This window comes from Coenobita brevimanus, chromosome 84 (genome assembly GCF_032717465.1).
Source record: "Coenobita brevimanus isolate Jiangsu-jjx chromosome 84, ASM3271746v2, whole genome shotgun sequence".
In the NCBI taxonomy this organism is placed as follows: domain Eukaryota; kingdom Metazoa; phylum Arthropoda; class Malacostraca; order Decapoda; family Coenobitidae; genus Coenobita; species Coenobita brevimanus.
The window spans coordinates 28,306,496-28,325,212 of record NC_137037.1 but is presented as its reverse complement, the minus strand read 5'-3'; the positions used below and the strand labels follow the sequence as shown (position 1 = coordinate 28,325,212).

General features: G+C 43.6%; 1 pseudogene; it reads right to left on the bottom strand.

Annotated features, from left to right (window-relative positions):
• Window positions 1-688: 688 nt before the first annotated feature.
• On the bottom strand, window positions 689-807 carry LOC145410257 (5S ribosomal RNA; annotated as a pseudogene).
• Window positions 808-18,717: the final 17,910 nt, after the last annotated feature.

Genomic DNA, 18,717 nt, shown 5'->3' with positions numbered 1-18,717 from the left:
GAGTTCTCAATTTAGTCTGAGTTTGGTTCAGTGTCCCTTCTGTATCAGTGAAGTTTGTGAAGAATGTATAGCTCTGGTATTTGTAAAAGCAGTGAAGTGTAGTCGCAAGCATTAAGTGTAATTATCTGGAAAATAAAGACCGCGAACTTGAGAAGCCAGTATTTCTTTACAACGCCCGAGCTGATCCCGTTGTTGCACACTGAAAGGCTGACCATAAAAACTCACTGGGCAACGTCCTTCATGTACTGAACTACTGCTATTGGATCCTGTGACAGTGTGGGGTAGGGACATAGCAATATTTCATTATTTACTCTGGTCTTGTCTTTTTCTTTAAGGTGTTTGTAAAGGCACAGGAACTGAAACCAAAATCTGCAGTGTTTGAATACTTCTCAGACACTGTGATGAGAAATATTTCGTGTGTCAGCACCAGGTTGCCAAAGGTGATGAGGAGAGACTCTGTGGCACTAAAATCAGCACATATTCACCCAACAGAAACAGTGCCCCAAGCAGAGCATCAAATCTAAAGTTTCACCTTCACCGCCATCATCCCAAGTTGTTGAATGTTTTTTCATTCATTGCCAGACGCCATGTATCCCAAACAGGGTGGCCAAGGGCTTAGAGTTAATTGTTTTACAGGGAGGGGCACTAATCCTCCACCAACCCCACTTGACACGTAGGGAGAACGTTATGCCAACAGCATCTGGTGTTCCCAGGCGGTCACCCATCCAAGTACTAACCAGACCTAACGTTGCTTAACTTCGCTGATCGGACGGGAAGCGGTGTACGTTGCTGAATGTGATTAACGAAAAGGATACAAGTATGGAGGATACCTTCGCTCTTGGATCTTCCTGCTCAAGTTCAAGTTGTCAACCACCTATTGCCAAGTATTTTGCTAGTGAACGAATTACTGTGTCCATGACGGTAGCTAAATTCAAGGGTTATATAGTTGAAATAGTGGTTAATAATGCTGCCCCACTGAGCTTGTTTTCTACTCCAGCTTTTGTTCGCTTGAATGGAGAAATGCCCCCAAAACCTGGTGTTTCTTTTGAATGGAACTGTGTTTGAAGTCTGGAAACTGGGGAAGCTAAAAACCAAAAGGATGCATTCAAAGAATTCCTTCGTGGATGGTTCCTTTTTCTAAAGATGGGTGCCTTCATAAGCCATAGAGTTAATTACTCTGCGAAAAACTTTCAGTTTGTGAATGATCAAAAACAATTTGCTCAAGATTCAAGAAGTGTTTGGCATCAGTAAAGAACAAGTCTTATCGATCGTGACTGACGATGCTGCCTACATGATAAGCACCAAAACGAAGATGAACAAAGATGAAGTGGTAGTTAATTCTGGTGAAAGTGACGATGAAGTATCAGACAGTGGCAGTGATACTTTTGATGAATTTGTGGAATCTGCCGCAAGCCTCTCCAGGATTCATGACATGAGGTATGGTGTCCATACGCTACAGCCAGCAATTCGTGATGGCTTCAGACAACCTCATGCAGCTAATCTTATTGGCAAGTTGCGAAACATCGTGATGGCTGCTAGAACAGCATCATCAGATGCTGTACTCAAGGGACGTGCTGGAAAAGGGGCATTTTTAAATCAAGAAACTCGGTGGGGTTATGAGTATTTGATGATTTAGCGTCTTCTAGAACCCAAGCCTTTCCTTAGTGACATGGTCAACCCAGATGTCACGATGATGGAGGCTCAATGGAAGCAAGTGACGGAACTTGATTCCTTGCTACATCATCCATATACTACCACAAAAAAAACTAGCAAGCAGCTGTCTTGATTCCTGGTGTGTTTATCAAGGAATGGAAGAGCCTCATTTTCACCTTCTCTCAAAATGGTGGCATGATAGCTGATGGGATTAGGAGTTCAATGCTGCGACGAGAAAATAGTTTGCTAGATAATGACATCCTATTAGCTGCTATCTGTATTGACCCCATGTACAGATTGACACTGAAAGAGCAACAGCAAATAAGAGCTAAAGCAGCTTTATGTGATGAAGCCATTCGTATGAAAGGTGTACAAACACAAGAGTCTGTAGCTGGAATGAAAGATACTGCCTTTGATTCTGATGGTGCTTTAACCAGTTGAAGCCCTAGTGATAAATTCCATTTTGAAAGACACTTAGACAACTAGGAGCAGTCAAACCATCATGAATTGGGAGAAGATGTTGGAGATACACCACCAGGGCAAGTCGGACACCATGCTTAATTCATATTGATTTTTCTCAAGGACGTAGAGGTAGAGAAAATTGATCTTCCGTCAAATCTGACAGTGAAAACAGCAATGCCTCGATACCCTGAGATTGTTCAAGATGCTGCTTTGGTTGTCACAGCATTGCCACCGACCCAAGTTAATGAGGAGCGTTTGTTTTCTATCCATCGCATCATCAGATCAGTCTTGAGAGCAGCAATGGAGGAGGATGTAACTGAAGCGATCCTGTTTCCGAGAACCAATTCATTCTAACTGTGAGATGAGTTTTTTGTTTATTCATTTAGTTGCTAAATATATGTAAGGTATTACGAGTAAAATTTTCCCGTATTGCTACTTTTTTTCAAAACTGAAACAGTTTATGTTCATTCACAAGCACTTAATATACTTATTATTATTATTAGTAAGAGGGAAACATTGTTATATGCTTGGCTCATGTCATATATTTCCTAATTGCAGGAGAGGAAAGAATAAATCTGAAATGGTTTCATGTAATATTTCTGATTAATTAAATTTTTGGTTCTGAGATGGTATCAATCACATATTTTCAATACTTTATTCAGTTATTTTGCAGCCACGTATAATGGTATGTTTGCTATTATGCAAGCACTCTAAGTAGAGAATTTTAAGTAAAGAATTAAGAATTGTATCTCAAAATTCAATTACCTGCATCATGTCCATGTCCCATTTTTTAGTACAGTATACTCTTGAGTCGGAGTCGGAGTCGGAGTTGTACTTGTAAAATTTCTGGACTCGGAGTCGGAGTCATAGTCAGGGTCGGGGTTGGGAAATATTATCACCACCTCCACAATCCTGTGAATATGTCCTTCAAGTTGGCCAGCTTCTGAGGTCAGTGGTTGTCTGACAATTTCTCAGTGAAACAAACCGATTTTCTCTTGTCACATTTTAAGAAATCAGAAAGCTCCCCCTTCTGTGTCTAGTCTTGATACTACATTCTCGAGTGACAACCAGCGAACCTTGGAGTGAAAGAAAAATGCTTCTTCCTCTGCTCGAATCACTTGGAAGTCATGTACTTAGAGTACTTGACCTGATGGTATTTACCATCATGCTGTTAGAGTACTTGACTTGATGGTATTTTCCATTTGCACATCATCATCAAGTACTAGTCTTAACTCTGATGGGAGAGTTTTACATGCCAGAACACACATATGAAGCATATATTTAAGATGCCTTGCTTCAGGGTTTGCTTCGTTCACTCTTACTCAAAACTCTGATTAGTGGCTAAGCATTGCTGGTGTCCCGTCAGATGTGCATGCACATAGATTATTCCAAGAAAGTCCCTCAGCTGCTTAAAAGTTTGAGATTCCCTGGAAAATGTCTTTACCTATTGTAGTCGAAACCAAAGCATGACAGAACAAGAAATCCTCATTGAAATCTCCACCACTTATGTGTAACACAAACGCGAGGTGTAGGGCACAAAGAGCTGTGTCAGTTGACTCTTCAAGCTGTATCGCAAATTTGCATAAAAATGCTCCTTTTATTTGAGCTGTCACTTTTTGTTCAGAATCTTCAGACATATCTAATTCGTCAATGAACAGTATAGTTAGAGAAGGTACTGATGTAACCTTCTGCTCATATCACATCCAATATCACAGCAGACTATATCTTTACAGCATGGAACAGTTAACGTCTCAGCACGGTTGCGAGGATTTTATCTTTGTGCAGTTCTAAGTGATACCATCTATGATGCACATTGATTGATTGATTGAAAATAATTACAATCTGGCGGCGCAACTGCCAGGGTCATATGCCGCCGGATGACAGAGTAGAAGACACGGCAAAATAAAAAGTGCCTGTTCAAAATAAAGTTAATATCTGTTAGTAGGAATAAAACACTAAAAATAATAAAAGAATAGTTTATAAAATAACAATTACTTATAAAAGTGGAAGGAGGCCCGTCTCCTGAAGAAAACTAAAAACATTAGTAAAATCGTTAGAGGCCTCACCAAGCATCCAGGACAAACAGTAGGCACCATCTGCTCCTCCATGCCTATGAAGGAACCTCTGACGCAGGCCCCCCAGACTCGGACACTCAACCAGCAAGTGACGGACAGTAAGGGGAACAAGGCAGTCATCACAGTACGGTTGAGTTTCACCACACATGAGGAACCCATGTGTAAGCCGAGAATGCCCAATGCGAAGCCTAGCAAGAGCCACCTCCAGTCGCCGAGACATAGAGGGAAGAACCCTGGGCACAACCACTCTCTGAAAGATTTCTTTTAGTTTATTGTGAGAAACACTATCCCAGTGTCTCTGCCAACACGTACGAATTGCATACCGCAAGTAAGGTGTTACATCAGAAACAGGAAGTGGGTAGTCAGCTGGGGGCTGTTGAAAAGACGCAGCTTTAGCTAAAGTATCTGCCCTCTCATTGCCCACCACACCAACATGTGCAGGAACCCAACAGAAGTCTACACGGCGGCCACGACGGCCAAGAAGAAAAAGCCACTCTAAAATTGATAAAACCAATGGATGGGATGCATTAAAAGACTCCAGTGCAGACAAAGCACTATGCGAGTCACTAAAAATCACAAAAACGGATTGGGGGAGAGTAAAAATGATTTTATGAGCATATAAAATTGCAGTCAGTTCTGCTGTATACACTGAAGTAATGCCAGGAAGGCTACCGCTCCTACTAATGGAAGGGAAGACAACACCAAATCGTACTCCAGTATCAGTCTTAGACCCGTCAGTATAGACGGGGACAGAACCCTTATGAATGGAGGCATGTTCTAAAAAGAGAGAGAGGGACACCTGAGAGGGAAGTGAGCCCTTTTTTTCAACAACAGACCTACAGAATGTCACGCGAGGGAGTAGCCAAGAACCCACCCTTGGGATCCGATGTGGACAAATTGCCAGTCTCGGGAGAGAGAGGGCTAGCATAACAGACCGGACCCTGTAACCAAATGGCTTTGGGAAATTAGGACGGGTCTCAAAAACAGAAGATCGGGAATCCTGTGAGACAATGGCACAAGAAATTGAGTCTGGAATGCGGTGAAGACGATACCAACACCTCATCATTAGCAACTGGCGTCGCAAGTCCAAGGGGAGTACACCAGCATCTACCAACAAACTTGGAATTGGGGATGATCTGAATGCCCCGGTTGCCAAACGTACACCAGCATGATGCACAGAATTTAACAACTGGAGGCGGGCATCTGTTGCAGAGGAGTAGACCTCACACCCAAATTCAACTTTAGGAAGAATAAGAGACCTATGCAAGAGGAGGAGGGTCTGACGGTCAGCACACCAAGAGGTATGAGCTAAAACCCTCAAAAGACTCAAAGCTTTAAGACAAGCCACCTTAACAGAACGAATATGAGGAACCCAGGTTAATCTTCTATCAAACAGAAGACCCAGAAACCGCGTCTCTTCCACACAGGATATTCTTCTACCATAGAGATACAAGTCAGGGTCTGGGTGGACTCCTTGAAGACGGCAAAAATGTATAGCCACTGTCTTTGCTGAAGAAAAATGGAAACCGCATGTTTCTGCCCAGTCAGAAATTCTATTGAGAGCCAGCTGCAACTTCCTCTCTATCAGAGACATTCTAGATGCAGTGAAGGAAATCGAGAGGTCATCGACATACAGTGATCCTCGTACACCATCAGGAAGTACACTGATGACGCTGTTAATGGCTACAGTGAACAGAGTAACATTAAGGATACTCCCCTGTGGTACTCCATCTTCTAGTGCTCGGGCATTAGAAAGCACTCCTCCCACTCGCATCCTTAAAATTCGGTTAGATAAAAACTGTTGAATAAAAACAGGTAAGCGCCCACGAAGACCAAACTCATGAAGAGAGAGTAAAATACCATGACGCCATGCAGTGTCATATGCCTTTTCCAGATCAAAGAAGACCGTGACCTGGTGTTGGTTAGTGGAAAAAGCCTCACAGACAGAAGATTCCAAGGACAGTAATACATCAGAGGTAGATCGCATTTTTCGAAAACCATACTCGGCAGGGGATAAGAAGTCACCTCTCTCTAAAAACCACACAAGCCTAACATTGATCATCTTTTCCAAAACTTTACATATACAAGACGTCAAAGAAATAGGCCGATAATTCGTTGCCTGTAGGTGGTCCTTACCTGGTTTGGGGATGGGAATAACTACAGCAACACCCCAACAAGCTGGAAACTCCCCAGAACACCAGATCTTATTAAACAGTGAAAGGAAAAACAACAAGGACTCATCAGACAGGTGGCGTAAAAAGGCATAAGGAAAATCATCAAAACCAGGAGAGGAATCAATGCACTGTGGCAGAGCCGACTGGAGTTCAAAAATTGAAAATGGAACATTGTAAGGCTCTCCCCCAGCAGAGGCAAAACTGAGACCACGAGATTCCAGGCGCCGACGGTGGCAAGCCGAAGGTGTATCTGCATCCTTCTTTGACACACTGGCAAAATGATCAGCAAGCAACTCTGCAACAGCAAATGGATCAGCCAGAGTTCCACCTGGTGCAGATAAAACAGGAGGGGATGGAACAGTAAATTTACCTGAAATTTTCTTTACCCGGTTCCACACCTGGGTGATGGAAGTTCTTGAATTGATGGAGGAAACATAACCCTTCCAGGACGAACGCCTGGCCTCCTTTAAGACCTGCCTCATATGAGCTCGTGCCCTCTGATACGCCACCAAATACTGAGGATCCCCACGGTGATGACGAAGTCGTGAGAAGGTGACTCATTTGGCTCTCACTGCGGAACTACACTCCGAGTTCCACCAAGGAACCGGATGTTTAGGAAACTGACCCTTTGTTTTTGGAATAGATAATAGGGCTGCTGAGTGCAGCACGATATTGAAATATGACACAGCCTCCGTAAGACAGCCAAACTCATTGAGAGAAAGGGAAATGGAACTTAATTCCCTGAAATATGGCCAGTCAGCCTTATCCAGAAGCCAGCGAGGAAGACGTGGCTGAGGTCCACCTGCACTAGCAGTTAAAAGTAACGGAAAATGGTCACTTTCATACAGGTCTGGCAACACATCCCAGGTAAAATCTAAAAGAGCATCAGCTGAACATAAGGACAAATCAATGGCAGTAAAAGTTGCTGTCTGGCTATGGAAATAAGTCATTATATTGGAGTTTAAAATGCTTAACTCCTATCTTCCACTAAAGAGGCCAGCATAACACCCCGAGGGTTGGCCTCACTGTTTCTCCATAGTGCATGGTGACCATTCATATCGCCTAGTAACAGAAAGGGAGAAGGAAGGCCATGAATAAGGCGTTCCAGATCCGCCCTTTCAACAGTTGCACTAGGAGGTAGATAAAGACTGCAAACTCTATACTGCCGACGGAAAAACATCCAGACAGCAACTGCCTGCAAGGGACTGGAAATATCCAGATGACTATATGAAATATCCTGGCGAAGGAAAATAGCAGCACCTCCGTGACGACCTTGGCCCTGCACAGGATCAGAATAAAAAGCATTGTAGCCAGAAGGACCAGCAGGAGCAGTATCACCAACCATAGTCTCCTGGATACACATGCATTGCGGAGTAAATTGAGAAACTAGATGACACAGTTCCTCATAGTTAGCACATAAACCCCGACAATTCCACTGGATGATAGAACCCATAGTGGAGGGGAAAATGATTAAATGCGGGACTGTACACCTGACATGCGAGCAGGTTTGGAATGATGCTTAGGAAAGCCCTTGGTAAGAGACTGTCCAGCACCAGGAACCCGCGCTTTATGTCGAACATCCATGGGCAAACGTGAGGACGTGGAAGAGGAAAGTTTTACAAGACTCTTCCTTTGAGGAGGAATAACATTCGGTTTGGATAGAGGCTTGGAGGCCTCCTTGGGTAATGTGGGACGGGCAGTGCTACCATTAGAAGCTCCAGAAGTGGAAACAGAGTCAACAGGATTAGAACCCTGCAAGGTTGACTGTACTTTTCAGAATGGACACATCAGCGGTCTCTCCAACACCATCCCCTGGTGGGGACCTGACTACAGGTGAACCACCAGCAGCAGCTTCCATTTGGCTAGACCTCTCAGCCTCTGAGGCAGAGGGAACAGTAGAGAGGTTGATACAAGGTTTGACAACAGAAACCTTAGGGGCCGGCTTTCAGGCTCTGAGGACTCTGACAAATTACGATGACGTTTGCTGGATACAGAAGGAGCCTCGTTCATACTGGACAAGGGGGGATGAGTCTCGTCAGTGTGTACATCTGCCACCACCACAGAAGTGTGTGAACCGTCAGCCACCGAAGTGGAGGCAGAGACAGTTGGAGCAGTGGGTGGATGAGCATCAGTCACACACTTATCAGTAATTCCAGGGTTAACAACATCCGTCAAATCAGTAGTTGGGGAAGTGGTCACTGTAAAGGGTCGTGGCAACTTCTGGGACACAGAACGACGTACAGATGCCCCAGAAAGGACAGAAGCATAAGTAACTCCAGGCTGAAAGAAGAGAGTCTGGGCCCTCCTCTTTGCTTCTGGAAAGGGAACCTTCTTACGTGTGCGAATGCTCAAAACTTCCTTTTCAAGGCAGTACCGAGGACAGTTTTTGGAAGATACAGTATGAGGACCCCCACAGTGATAGCATTTAAGGGGTCCTGGACAATCACTCGTATGATTCATTTTGCCACAGGAGACACAAACACCAGGAAGGCCAGCCAGTGCACGTCGGCAAAATTTGCTAACATGTCCATACCCCTGACAGTGGAAACACCGCTTTGGGTTTGGAACATAAGGCTTCACAGGCAGAGAGAGCCAAGCAAGTTTCACTGAGGCAGGCAACGTTAAACGGTCAAAGGTCAGAAACAGCGTCGGAGTTGGGGTCAGAATACCATCGATCTTCTTCTGTACCCGGTCAACTTTTACAACACCATAAGCGTGTAGTTCCTCTAATAACTGTGACTGAGGGTATCGCAGGAAGTCCCGGGAGTAAATGACCCCCTTACACTGATTAAAGGTGGCATGATGTATGCAGGACATGCCGTGACCAGAAACGGAGGTCAGAGTCTGGAGATGTGAGCTCTCTTCTGGGGAGGAAACCTCAATTAGGAGGCTACCATCCCCTTGGGTAGTAATTATTGGTTCGCGGCCACAGGAAGAAACAATTGCACGGTGTAATTTAAAGATGTCTGTATCCAGTACTGAACCACCTGCAGAGGGTTTCAGCACTAGATACTTTACGAATTTTTCCTGGTTTGTATAATCTTGGCCCAACCTTGGAGCCAAACCTACCCGATGGGATCTTCTCCCACCCCTAGTTGAATACTGGGGCAGAGGTGAGAAGTCACCAGGGGCCTGAAAAGGTTCCAGTGTGGCAATGACGGATGTGCAGTCCAAAGAGAGTCCAGGGGCAGATGCAATGTCGTCAATGGGTGTATTTGAAAATAGAGCCATCAATAACACAAAAAAACTTCATTCCCCCACCCCTCCACCCACCATGGAGCCCAACAAGGGGAAATCATATGCCAGGGATAGCACCACTGACAACTCCAGAGGTAGCGGGAGAGTATACGTGGGTAACCACCTGGGGACCTGGGCAAGGGTGACTCCAGGACGATAGGAGCCACCAGGCCCCCCAGTGCCCACTTGACCCTAGCCAACGCATGACCAGCCCAACCAGGCCGCCCGTCTAGCCAGAATAAGGGACCAAAGAGGTGTATTGCTAGCTGCAGGGCTCAAAGTGCAGCATCGCTCAACCTCCAGGACTCCCGTCTCCCAGCATTATGGGATGCCACGCACGGCAAACACCTGGGGAGGCAACAGTCCCGCCCTAGGTGGCAAATGGGCAGGGACTAACATCACCAGCAGACCTCCTCCACCAGTGATGTAGGGGGTGCTTGGTCAACGAGGCTGACAAATACCAAACCCTACAAAGGTAGGCATGCCTCCCGAGTAGGTGGCATTGCCAACCACGCTTCAAGCCCCGCCACCACGTCAAGGTGACCCCCCTCAGCGGGGCTATGTTGCACATAACCCAGATTCATTTTGTTGACTAAACAGCCCAGAACGATGAGCCTGTGATTGCTACAGTCCCTCTTCCTTTTGCCTGAAGAAGGCAGCATTCTTAATTTTCAGATTTGGATGACAGCTCTAATGTCTTTTGAGAAAACTTGGTTTCATGCACTTCAGTGATAAGTTTTTCTGGCATATAATACACTGTGGAAATTCACACCCATTTTTGACAACACTGAATCCATACTTATTGTACCATTCATTATCTTGACATTTCTTCGCTGATGTGGCCATAACAATATCTAGAATTGTTATACTTATATAACCAAGGTCATACATAAAGTCATTGACACTGACTTGTAGTTGTAATATCGCCACCGTCATAAATTACACAATGAAAACACTATCATACAGTCATACTGGCATCACCGTAGCAACATCACACAGTAGTAACACGTTTCTGAAGCCGTAACATCAAATAACATCATCAGGAAATAATTTTATCAATACCGTTGTCAGACCACACAGCACTCAGCTTCAGGCATTAATCACATAGTAGAAACAATTGCAGTTAGTCAAAAACAAAAGATCAAATAATGAAAACAACATCGAAACTGTCACATTATCACCACTGCCGTAAAATCACATATTAGAAACAAATTTCAGTATCATGACACTCTTTTGTTGCTAATTCGTATCACTACTGGATTTTTTTCTTCAGCTTCGGTTTTAGGTCCTTCGTGATGAACGGGTTAGCAAAGGATTGGGTCGGGGGGGAGGGGAGGAGGTGACTCGTTGTGAAAGTTTTAATGAAGGCTATTTGTGATGCCTCCTGTTCGAAAAGTCTGCTAAGATGAGTAAATTCATCTGTGGACAAGAAATATACAATGGATGTCAAGTCTATGGTCTTAAGTAATTTCTCACTTTAGTGATCAAGTTTAAGTTGGCCAAACTACAACTTTGTTCTTAACAAGAATGCATGGCTGCTGCATTGGCTCTATACCCACAACCATCTCCACCCTACCCTGCTCATTCCTCTCCACCTACCCCCACGCTACCCCACTTCTTTCTCTCCACCCACCCCATCATTTTTCTGTTTATCTCCTCCCCCATCGAATTTCAGAGACAAATGTGTGCGTAACACTCTTTTAGTGCCACCAGTATAACGCCCATTTTCAAAGGTTTTACTTGTTCTGTCCTGCCTCACCAGCCACCACTGTCGCAGCCCATCCGCCTCCCTCCATTCTATCCAGCCCTCGCCTTACTTACCCTCCCTTCTGATCGAATTTCTAATAAAGTATATTAGAACGCCACCCATCAAAGACAGGGTATATTCATCTCATTCAGGCTCACCACCCACCATTTAAACCCATCAACATAACCCATCCACTCCTTTCTGCCCACCACAACGATTTTTTACTCTTTTACCTTTGATATGCACTTTACTGGCTCACCTACAGGGCCCATATTCACAGTGTATACTTCCGCCGATGTCTCATTACCCACCATCGTTCCAAGCAACCCCATCCAGTCTTCTAACATCTTGTTTTGCTCTGATACAATGAGTAAGTAAAAACTTACTTGTTTGCCAGCGGACATGCAAATCCCATAACCTGGTAACAGTGTATTCGAAATACCTCCGCTGGTGTAACGTAACATCCATTGTCATTTATATATTAGCCTTTGAGAGAGAGAGAGAGAGAGAGAGAGAGAGAGAGTTATTTCTTTCAGTAAGATGAAACAGATATATTTGGGGGCCGAATGCTAATCACCCGCCAAAATATGTTGTTGGGTGAGATACAAGCTACCTTTAAACCAAATTTGAGGAAAATTCGCAAAACTCTACGGAGTCAGTCACTGTGTTTCGTAAAAGTCAATCTATACATAAAAAAAAAAAAAAAAAAAAAAAAGACATGCCGGCTGGCATTGAGTCCTCAGCTAAAGTAATGGACTCTTGCACATGAACATACTTGCTATTTCATTAAAGTTTGATGAAAATTCTTCCACAACTTTTCGAGATACTTTGGCAACTGATACATACGCACAAACACACATCGATAAAAACTACATAGCCTGACCTTGCCAAATGCGGCCGATAATTATGCCATTTTCTGCATGGTCTTATTGACTCCAGACGCGTTTATTTAGTCTTCATGGTTACGGTGTAAGCAAGTCACAGCCACTGTGAACTCTTTCAATGCCAGGGGTCTCCCCTACATTGAATATAATCGTCCAGTATCAGCATTACTGAAATATTTGAGGCGTCTTCATATTGACAGTGATAATATGGAAGGACAGCTGAACTACCTTGTGAAACACAATGTTTTGGAAAAACAAATATAAAGTGTGTGTGTGTGTTAGAGAGAGAGGGGGGGGAAGCAGACGTCCTTGTGGCGAAGGGGTTTCAAGTGAGTGTGAAAGGAGGAGAAAAGGAAAACCACAAACCACTGAGAGATGAAAGGAGAAAAAATTTAAGTGAAAATGAGCTCAATCGGTAGAGAGGTGGCCTGCAGTCCTACTGGACCCAGGTTCAATTCCCCGCTGGGGCAGGGAACAGTTTAATGATTTGAGTTTCTTAAAATCAGACGTTACTTATCTACCAGAAGACCCGCCGACATGTAAAAATACCCCCACTAATACCAATACACCAGTCCTGTATGAGACAGCCCTAGAATGTATTCAATATGGACGGTGGATGTTAGCGCTGAAGTGGTGACATGAAGAGATGAATGACATATAGAAGGACTACTGGGCCTTGATAGCAGGCTGTGAAGCCTATGCCCAGAGTCGGAAACATAAAAAAAAGAAAATGATTAGACGAAGTACGCAAGGGGAGGAAGTAGAGTAAGGTGGGTCGAGAGGTGAGAAGTGTGTGAGTGGTGATGTGATAAAACTGATGAGTGAAGTGAGCGGAGTGAATGGTAAATAGGGCAAAATGAATTACTGTGTTAGAAATGAGAGTTACTGATTGCAGTATGAGGAAAAGTGAGAGATATGGAAGGTGTGTGAAGAATATCAATAGAACGAATGCTAGCGTGAGAGGTGTGTTTGTTGTTGCTCAACTCCAGTCAAGCCTGGCTCAGCAGGCTTATCAGCCGCAGGTAGGCAATTGCCCCAGTGGTATGGTTCAATTCGTCTCTTACAACCTTAATACTATGTCTGTCTTAGTGTGGCATGTGTTGTGCAGGACTCAGTAATGTGCCTTATGGTGTGTGGGCTTATTCTCCAAGAGTGCCACGTTTTAACTGTGATTCTGCCCAACACAAATCTTAGCTGGTAACTATAAAGTGCTGGTTGGTGCCCTGATCTAAGCCTAGGTAGATAAAATCAGTTAGCTCTGTTATGGATACCTCTGATGGGTGGAGGTGGGAACCGGGGACCTGTTGTATAAGGTTCTGATCAAGACATTGTATTGCTGTACGCGTGAAATGAGAATGTAGATGTTTCTTCATTACTAGAGTTAAAGTGGCAGGAGATGGAATGCCCTTAAATAGGGTCTAGTAATTTTTGTCTGGTAATTAGTTAATGCCATTGTATGGCTTTGTCATATTGCGACTGGTGTGTTGTGTTAAGGCAGTTTGCAGTGTAGTAGAATTGTGACTCTCATTTAAAAGATATTCTCTATAAAGAAGTACCATTGCTTGAATGTGCAAGTGAAGTGTGGACTGGTATTGATGCAAACAATGATGATCTTTGTTTTTTTTATGCGAGGAAGAAGGAACCAAAGGCTGAGCCTGCAAATGTTCCTTCTAAGAAAAAAACAAAAACATTACAAAAGAGAGCCAAATTCAAGATCAATTCACTTCGAGATGCCTAGACACACTGCTTTTGAAAGACTGGAGATCATAGGAAGTAGAAAATACAGACAAAGGGAGACAGTTCCAGAGTTGACCTGTTGCATAAATGAAGGACTGGGAGTAACGGTTAACTCTTGCATTAGAGAGTTGGACAGAAAAGGGATGAGAGTTTGCTGCTAGACTGGTGCTATGCACCCGTCGTAGAAGTGGAGGGATGCAAGCAGACAGTTCAGAGGAGCAGTGACCACTGAAGTAGCGATAGAAAAAAGACAAAGAGGCAACAGTGCGGCGAAGAAGCAGAGGTTGAAGGGAGCCAGTAAGAGGAGGAGAGTTGATGAGACGAATAGCCTTTGACTCCACCTTATTGAAAAGAGCTGTATGTGGGTAGCCTCCCCACACATTAGACTTGTACTCTAAACAGGGGCGAATAAAACCCCCCTGTATAAAGTCAACAACTGTGCAGGGATAAAGAAGGCACGGAGTCGGCTTAGCACACCTAATCTATTGGAAACAGATTTTACAAGAGATGCAATATGATCTTTCCAAGATAAGTCCTGTGTGAATGAAACCCAAGGCATGTTCAAGGATGATGCAGGATTGAGCTGGATATTATTAAACATTAGCGGGTACTCCTATGGAAGATTCTGATGGTATTAGGTGCTGTATCGAATTTTAATTAGGATGGAGTCTTTGCCTGCAATGCATACGAGATCATTTATCTGAATATTGCATGTAGAGTAAGAAGTAAGGCATGGCAAGAATCGATAAAATGAGAACTGACGATTTCGATCCACACTACCAGTACAATCGTTGGAAAAGATTCTGGAATAGATTTCCCAAAGTAAACAAAATTATAGGGCTCAGAGCCCACTCCCTGAAAGCAATACTTTAACTGTATTTTAAGAGACTGTAACTTAAGATACGAAGAGAATAATTCATACAGCATGAGGAAAATATATAAAGATTTATTAATAACAAAATAAAGTATTATTTTAAACATAATAGTAGTGCTTTGAAAATTACCATCCCTCATTTTTCTTTAAGAATTTTTTTTTCGAAAAATACAACTTTGTAAACTAATAATCTCGGTTAATATAAATATCTTCACATATTACAGCGAACTTATTATAATAAATACAATACTGGAATCGATTTTAGTCCAGCTTTTGCTTGAGGCAGAGGGTGTTCGACTCAGACTCAAATTACAATTGTCGCCGCAAGTGTGTAGGCCATTAGCAATGAATCAGCCAGGAATAATTTGTTACATCTTGCTAGTGAATTCGATTTTCACACTGAATCCAGCAAGCACGTGACACGTGCCAGTGGTAATGTCCAGCAACTCGCACTCATTCAGCCCACTGTAGAGACAGCAGAATCACTATCTGGGAATCAGTCCCTAAACTTAACGTTATTTGGGAATCAATCCCTACACATAAGAAATGATGCTCTGGTAAGCTCATCAGAAGTACAGGGGTCGATTCACGCCCAGTTCTAGTATGGAGAGAGTTACTTTTTGATGTACAAAGTCTGTCCTTGTACTTGCCCTGAGTAGGTTGAATTTGGGGGTTCACTTGTCGGGACAGCCAAACACTGGATAATGTCACTAATCTCGACCATGCCTAAGTCAGCACGTGTGGGGCACGAGTTTATAAAACGGATAAACATCTGTCTATCTATCTATTGCCAGATGCCTTAATCCCATACGGGGTGGCCACAAACAAATCGCCTCCACGTCGCCCTGTCCCCTGCCATTTCACTGCCATACTCCTAACTCACACCCCCCTCCCTCGTATACCTCTCCACTCCATCCCTCCATCTCATCCTTCGCGTCTCCCTCCCTCTCTCCCCCTCCACCTCACTCACATACACTCTCCTCGTCGGTCTCTCACTCTCCATCCTCTCCACATGGCCAAACCACCTCAGTGTGTTTCTCCTAACGCTTCCTATCACATCCACATCCACACCACAACGCTCCTTCACATCCTCATTTGTCAGTCTGTCTCTCCATGTGACTCTACATGCTCCTCTCAAATAACTCATTTCCACAGCTCTCTCTTGACTTGTGTCCCTCCAACAACGTCCAAACTTCACTTCCATACGTTAAAGTTGGTATCACAATACTGTCATACAGTAACTTTGTCACTTCCGTGCTCACTTCCCTGTTTCTTATCACTGCTTTCAAAGAACCAGCAACCTTTCTTCCTTGTTGTACCCTTTCAAGCACTTCACTCTCCAAACTTCCATCCTTACTCATCACACTGCCCAAGTACTTAAACATACATTTTCCATTTCCTCATCATCCAACCTCAATGTACATTCACTGACTTCACTTCTCTTGAAGACCATAACTTTACTCTTCCCTACATTCACCTTTAGATTCCGTTTCTTACACACTATCTCAAACTCATCCACCAAGCCTTCCAGCTCCCCTTCGTCTTCACTTAACAACACAGTATCATCTGCAAACAACAGTACTAGTCTGGAGAAATTTCACTGAACCTCGTTCCGAGAGATATAGAAAGTTTTATTAGATTTTTTGATACTTGGACCCTACTAATGAAAATAAAAAGTGTACCCAGTTGGCATGCTTGAGCATTTTGTTATATGGGCTGAAATCCACAATGGCCGCCCGAAAAACATGAAATTTTACATAGGACTATCTGGAAAAGATTTGGAACCTAGAATCTCACAACATAAATACAGAGTAAGGACAGCCCAACAGAGTAGTGGTTTATTTCAGCACAAAGCATCCAATGATCACCATATTGACTGGACAGGGTTCAAGATTCTAGCAAGATCAAAAAGCTTAGATGAAAGAAATGTAATAGAATCTTGTCTAATTTCTGGCACATATGAAAAGAAAGTAAACATGAGCTATGGTCATTTTAAGTGTAATAAATTGTTAACTGAATTAATTCTAAAGCAGTATCCCCCAGACTTTTTTTTTCTTTTTTTTTTTATGTGTCCGACTCTGGCCATAGGCTTCGCAGCCTGCTATCAAGGCCCAGCAGTCCTCCTACATACCATACACCTCTACATGTCACCACTTCGGCGCTAACACCCACCATCCATATTGAATACATGCTAGGGCTGTCTCATACAGGACTGGTGTATTGGTATTAGCGGGGGTATTTTTACGACATGTCGGCGGGTCTTCTGGTAGATCAGTAAAGCCTGATTTAATGAAATTCAAATCCTTAAACTGTTCCCTAACCCAGCCGGGATTCGAACCTGGGTCCATTAGGACTGCAGGCCACCTCTCTACCGATTGAGCCACCGCCAGACTAACAAGTGATTGTTCCCTGCCATCTCCTGGTGGTGTAGTCATAACCTGTGTGGGACACACCAAGCATTAATCCTCTAGGTCTTAAGTTAAGCAGCAGTATTTATCCCCCTCCTCCCTCCCCCCTCTCCCCTTCCCCCTTCCCCTCCTCCCCTCCCCCTTCCCCCTCCCTCCCACTTCTCTTTCCTCCCCTCCTACTCCCTCCTCCCCTCCCACTCCCTCCTCCCCTCCCACTCCCTCCTCCTTTGTCACGTGCATTTTTAGATTCAGGTCATCCTTTGTTGTGTTCCACTCCCTGCTGCTGGTGACCATAAGTAAAGCCGCAGGTAAAAATTCAGGTCATCCATTGTTCTGTGTGCCACTACCTGCTGCGGGTGTGCATAAAAGACCTCTACCCTTTTACGTTTCTGTCTCACTCTGTCTGAAGATGTAATAATACGAAAGTACTCACTGTCGCTCCTTTCATTTCTCCTGTGGTTAGTTTACACACACACACACACACACACACACACACACACACACACACACATATATATATATATATATATATATATATATATATGAAGCCTTTGTGGTACAGTGGTAGAGTGTGCTTTTCATACACGAGTGAACCAGGGGTCGCGCCCGCCAAGGTAATAAACTTTGGGAGTGTTCACCCGGCCACGTACTGCATTGGCGGACACAAGGGGTGCTGTGGTTGAACCAATGTCGCTTATTATAAAGTATGCTTGCACCCAGTCGGCTTGTGTGGGCCGATTATACACTTGGTTCACAGACTACACACACATCCAAAGCCACTCCAACACTACAGTTGCACTTCCCACCCTACATACAATCTCTACCAGACAGCCTAAGCCTCTTGATAGAGATAAAATGGCTATATCGTCCTGACTTCGGTCGGGATAGGCCGGTCCTGCAGTGGATACTCATATATATATATATATATATATATATATATATATATATATATATATATATATATATATATATATATATATATATATATATATATATATATAGTCGTGCCACCACCACCGCCTGTATATCATGAATTGTATTAATCTCGTGTAGTGTTACGTGCATCTACATGTGATGTTACATTTGTTCCATTATCCTTGTCATGGAGTAACTGCTAATTTCCGCCTTATCTGAATATTTTCTTTTCTCACGATCGCGTTGCTTTGCATCTGCGTCCTCAGTCATTGTTCCCTCTTCTGCTTACTTCTCATCCTTGCCCTGTCTCTTTGTTATTCTAACTAGTTAGTCGACCCTAGCGAATCTGCCAGTGCAGTCCAAAGTTTGCAGCATATCATATCCATCTCGGTCACGTTCAATATTTTTTTTTTTAACTGTACCACCAATAGTTTCAGGACCTACTGTCATCTCCCTTTCAATTAACTTCATGCCAATGATTCTTGTTGTGTTATTATGGATCTTATTTCTATTTAGCTCTATATCTATCCATTGCCAGTCATCTCAGTTCC